We start from the raw sequence: 6,000 nt of genomic DNA, 5'->3' as shown, positions 1-6,000 counted from the left end.
TTTTGACTTTACTTTCTCTGCCTCTATGAATTTAGGAGAAATAATTATCTACTGTGGTCTTGAAGAGGTGTTTTCATGTGAGAATGTCCCTGTAAAGACTGTGTGAGCCCAATATTTTTGGTATGAAGCCTGGTTTTGGTATAGATGCCAGCCACATCTCTCCTTAGAGTGTGCTGGGCATTACCCCCTTGGTAGGGGGTGTGATGTGTGCTGTGGTATCTAAAGCCTGTGCTGACTGTGGGGCAGGGCCTCCTCTTTGCTTCGTGGCTGTCATTGCCCTTTTGAGGGTGGGGTCTTCTCCCCATTTGTTGTTGTAGAAGCCCTGAGGATCAGGTTTCATCAGGCTCCATTGCCCCGAGTGCATGCTCTGCCCCAAAGGAGGTGACCACTAAAGCCAGTGAGGCTCATGTGGTCACAACAAACCTGTGTGCTGCCTGTGCCCACATCTGCACTTCTGCCCAGAAGCAGCCCAAGGTTGTGTCTCTTTCTATGTCATGCTTGTCCCAGATCTAGAGCTAGGTTGTGGTGTGGAGTAGACTGGGGCTGGGGCTTGGGGTGTGGCTGCAGGAATTGGGGTGATTGTGCTGCCTCTGAGGCAGACCTCTCCTAGGACCTGTCTGCCTCAGACCCAGCTCCAAGCTGTGGTGTAGAGTAGGCAGAGCCAGAGCACTCCCACTGAGAAAGGAACCACACACTGCTGCCCAGGACCTGTCACCCCGAGATGCGGCACCCTGCTGCTGTGTGTTCCTGTGGCGCTGCCATTGCGGGAGCTGATGGTTGTCCCTTGGCTTCCCCCTGGACTACACCCCAGGCCCTCTGGGCTGTCTCTGCACAGCTAGATCAAGTCCTCTCCTGGGGCCTGTCTGCCTGAGATTCAGCACTTAGCAGCTGTGTGTTCCAGTTGGTGTTGATAATGCACACTGACAGTGCCTGGCTCACCCACAGCCCAGTGTGTGCACCAACGGTCTACTCAGTTCCATCTGCCACCCACACGCATGCGCTGACAATGGCCTCCGAGGCTCAGCTTGGATCACAATCCAGGCACCGTGCTGTCTTTGGGCAGCTGGATGGAATCTCTGCCCTGATCTAGCACCAGGCTGCGGTATGGAGCAAGCAGGCCAGGGCATTCACCCCCGTGGACTGGGAAATGTGGTGAGGTGGCAGCTGCCAGTTCAAATGTCTCTCTACCCTGATGGCTAGCAAACCAGTATGTGCACAGTCCTTGTGACTAGAGTCTAGGCTGCTCCAGCCTCTCCAGCTGTCCTGGCAGATTTCCTAGCAGGCAAGGGGGCTCCCCAGGGTGAGGGTCTGCCTCTCTGCCTGTGTGGACCTTCTTTTCTTACAGATCCCTCCCAGGGGCACTGGTCCTATCTTAACATATTTTAATTTTTTCTGTCCAACCCAGTTACATGGAGTTCTTTCCTGCCACTTTCGTGGTATAGATCATCTCTGCCAGTTTCCAGCTGGCTTTCGGTGAGAATTGTTCCACGTGTGGATGTATTTTTGATGTGTTTGTTGGGGGAGGTGAGTTTCAAGGCCTCTTACTCTGCCATCTCAATCCTTCTCCCTGTACCATTTTACATTTCCTAACCCCTCTGTGGTGGCATGTGAAACGTGCTTTGTAGAAATGTGATGTGATCTCTGAGCAGTATGAATACTGGGGTTGGCTGGGCAACCTTCTTGACTGGCAGTTTTGCAATCCAGATTGCAGGTCTTTACAGATGGCTAGGTTCAATTTTCTCAGCCAAAGTTGAAGGTTGTGCATATGTGGAGGATTTTGCAAGGGCACTTTGTCCCCTGATCATATCAGTCAAGGAACTGAAGTTTGGACAGAAGCCTACCAACCTAAGAGGAGTCCAGTCTTCATAGAATTATAAAGCTAAGAACTTTAGATTATATAATTCAAGTTGCCTTACTTTGGAGGAAACGGTAGCTCAGAACCCAGAGTTTTCACTCCTTGTTTCAGAGGAGTTTCAGTCTGTTTATTAGAGACATGATCATCCCTTAGTCAAACATCGGACTCTTGGATGAGGACACCTGGTGCCTTTCCTTCATCAGGAGGGGTGAGGATGGCACTGAAGGCATGGCCTCAAGCCTGAGGGTCAAAGCTACAGCTGCTGGGCCTTTAATATTTGTTTAAACCGTATTTTAACAGCACAATATTTATGAGATTAAGTCCAATGCTGGTATCACTTTTGTTCACATCAGTTGAATATAACCACAATGGGAGAGGTCCTGAAGGGCTCGGGCAGGCAGCACAGCACAGGGTGAGAGTATATTGGCCTCAGAAATGCGTTAGAGCCAGGCTTGACTCCTCCATCAACACTCAGTCCTCCTTGCCCAAGTTACTTGAGCGCCCTGTGCTTCGAGGGGATGGCTGTGCTCCCCTCAGAGTGATGTTAGGAGGCGTAAGTGAGGTGATGCATGTCAAGTGCTAATAAGTGCTCCAGTTCAGCACCATTTTACTTTTTTAAAATAGAAGCTATAGCTCTAGGCTTCCAGTTCAGTGTATATTACTTGAAATGTAAAAGCAAAATACAAAGATTAAGGCCAGATCTGAATGAATTCCCAGCACAAAAATCTTTGAGGTTGTGCATTTTGTATACTGTACATCTTACTTGAAATAAGTCTCTTTTGCAACATGAAATAGGTCTTAAGTGCTTTCTTTCCTAATTCATTCTGGTTTCTGGTGTCAGAGACCCAAGTTCAAGTAGCTTAAATACAAAGGGTCATAAAAAAGCTGGGGAAAGGGTCTCAACTAACCTAAGAACAGAATAAACGGGGCCGTAACTAGGGATCTCCTATCACATCTTTGCCCCACTTTTTGCCTTCTCTCTTCCTGCCAGCGTGTTCTCTGACTGACCTCTCCTTACTTCCTCTACAGTGAGAAAACCAGCTGCGCAAAACTTTCAAGGTTTTCATCTTGCAATTTCAGGCATTAGAACAAGACTACCTTGAGTCTTAATCCCAAATGGCTAGGGACCCATCCCCAGAATAATGTACTTAAATCTGGGCAAGGGATTTTGGAAAAACACAAGTGGATGGGAGAGAGGCTCATTATGTTTTTATTTTTTTTGATGGGGAGGTAATTTTTTAATTTATGTGTTTATGTATATATTTGTGAAGTGCTGAGGACTGAACCCAGGGCCTTGTGCATGCTAAGCACGTGCTCTACCACTGAGCTATCCCCTCCCCTCAGCTCATTATTTCCATTCTCTCCCACATGCCTACTGAGCAAACCAAAATCTATTGTATCTTATCTCAGGCTCTGAAAAAATAACATTATTGAGCCTTCAGGGTTTGGGCAAAATCACCTTAACTTTAGAAAAGCTAATTAGTCGTGTGAATATTCATCAGTATTGGACAGAACTCTTTTCACCTGAAGAAAAAAATATATTTGCAGATGCTAACTTTAAATGTGTTATGTTGCGTAGACGCATTCGTATTTTTAGGAGGCAGCATTCCACAGTGCATTGTTCTCAAAGGTTAGTCATTTGCTTATCAGCCCTATGGTTTCTGTCATGTCTGTGTAGCACCTGCACTGTTTGCTTTTCTATTCTTGTTCTTTTGTAAACTTAAGTATCTACTTTAATCTTATCTATTTTTCTTTGATATGCTAGATACAATTTTCCCTACTACAGATAACAAAAGCATAATTTAAAAGGTGTTGACAGTAACCGATTAGTTATCTTGTATACCGCCTCACTTTGGGAAACAATGCCATAATGGAAAATCATAAGCATTCTACGGTTCATGTCTGTAAGGAATTATGTTTATCTGAACTGGACACATTTCTCCTATAACTTGTTCAGACAGAAAACAAAATCTGTACCTTTGGTCCTAGGGGAAAAAAATTAAGAAGGATCCTTATTTGGCAAAGAAAAGGGGGAGGAATTTTACTTCTTCTATACGGTTTTGTTTACCATACACTAATTTTTAATTGCATAATACATAAATGCATTTTTTTCATCTAAAAGGTAAGCGTTTACAGTTAAGACTAAGATCTTCTTTATCATCTTGCCACTCCCACTAGGGTAAATCCAAGTTTTGAATTCAGATTGTATCCTTCTAGACTTCTTTCTTTGCATCTGGCCATTAGAATATCTGTTCTGCTTAACAGTCTGTTAATGAATGGTCACAGGTTTCCTTAAGTGCTTTGGGCCGGTAAGTCTTCCAGTCTTTGGCAAGGGACTCTGTATACTGGAGCACATCTTCAATGTACAGGGAATTTACAGTTCTGCTTTAGCCTTCACTCCCTGCTTGCACCAGGCCTGAAGATCAGTCAGAAGTGAGATCAGGGCCTTCGTAAGTCTTTGCTGAGCGTGCGCACAGCCCTGTACATGCACGTGGCCTACCAGACCCTGAGAACTATGTTACAAGCGTTTTAAAAGTAAAAGCCCCCCTGTGGGCATGTTCTCCAGGTCTTGAAGTTTGGGGCCAGGCTCTTGTTTGCCCCTCAAGCTGCTGCAAGTTTAAACAACTCCACTAAGTATCTTTCAACAAATGCCCTGGCTATAAGGCTTTCCCACAGAGCGAGCTCTGAGGCAGGTTAAGTAACACGATTCTGCAAGTGGGGCTTTTCCAGAGAGCTGTGAGCCGGTTAAATAATGACAGTGCGCTGGGGATGAGTTATTTTGAGGTGCCCCAGACCCACTGTGCTCCCTCTGGTGGTTACGGGGCTGCTGGTTTTCCAGGCTCCTCTGGAGCTGGGGGGAGAGGGAGTGGACTGAGGTAAAATACCACGAAACTGGCTGTTCTTACCAAGGTTCAGATTGTTACAAGTCTTTGGTTAATTTCCAAAGCTCTGAAAAAGGGGTAATTTTCCTGTGTTTTTCTTGGAAAAGCAGATTTATAGACATTCTTCCTCATTCACGAAGGACTTCCCCCACCATTTTCTCCCTGTTGATGGAGATGAGCCCAGGGAGATTTCTTCTAGAAGAGCCATTACCATCCACATCCACATCAGGGACTTGGTGGGAAGTGCAGCCAGGTGCAGAGCGAATGCCAGCCAACAAGGACAGCTACTGTCCACCCCTGGTGATAGCTGCCCTTCCAGCACCAGGCCTAGAGCCGCCGGGTCGCTTAGACTTCAGTGGAATCTGGAATCCCAGTATTTTGTGGGAGATTTCCACTTTTTAATTTACTGATCATAATTTAAAAAAATCAAAATATTGTACCAGAAATAACACACCCATGGCAAACGACGAGGGTTTGGAGCAGCGAGTCTTAAGGATCTCATCACTGTTATGTGAACTATTCCTATCAATTAGTCAACTGAGTGCAAAAACCCCCTTTTTCCCCCCAAGCTTCAATTATATGCCAGACACTGTGACATGCTGCAGAGTTGAATGAGACTTGCTGCCCTGGGTACACCTTCTGTTCCCTCCCCTCAGCTTTTGAGGCACTTAGAGTCTAGCAGTGGGAGTGGGAACTTGTTTTAGTTACCACCTTGAACAAAGGGTATGGGTACCTGTACACAGATCTGTTAGTTTTAATTAGTTTAAGGCAAATATCCTGAGAAGTGTTCAAAAGTTTCATTTTGCACTCTGTTCAGGGAAGCGTGTGTGTATGTGTTTACGTGCACACCAGGACTGGGGGTAGGGAAGGCTAAAATCAAAGTTGTATAAATCCTTCTGAGGCAAAGGGCCAGAGAGCCAACACCTGACATGCACAAACAGCGCCAGAGGTGGAATCCCGCGGATGCTGCTTTCCTGGTTTATTCACTCATACAGGAGAGCATTATCTCGGGCGGCTCCCTGAGAAGGGGTGCATGGGAGGCACCAGTTTCTAAAAATGTCTTGATACTTTACACCTGGCTGAGAGTAAACAGGTGGGGGATCTTTTCCTTTCAAGATCTTGCCTGATTTCTAATCCTTCCGTGTGATCGGTTTTGGGGGAGCTTCTCTTGGTCCTACTGCTTTGAAATTTTAAGACGGTGTGTCTTGCCAGAGGCCCTATTTTAATCCATCATGTTGAGCAACTTTTGTGACCTTCTGCTCT

The sequence above is a fragment of the Vicugna pacos genome, chromosome 1 (genome assembly GCF_048564905.1).
Source record: "Vicugna pacos chromosome 1, VicPac4, whole genome shotgun sequence".
NCBI lineage: Eukaryota > Metazoa > Chordata > Mammalia > Artiodactyla > Camelidae > Vicugna > Vicugna pacos.
The sequence above is the reverse complement of the archived record's forward strand: the minus strand, read 5'-3'. Positions refer to the sequence as shown.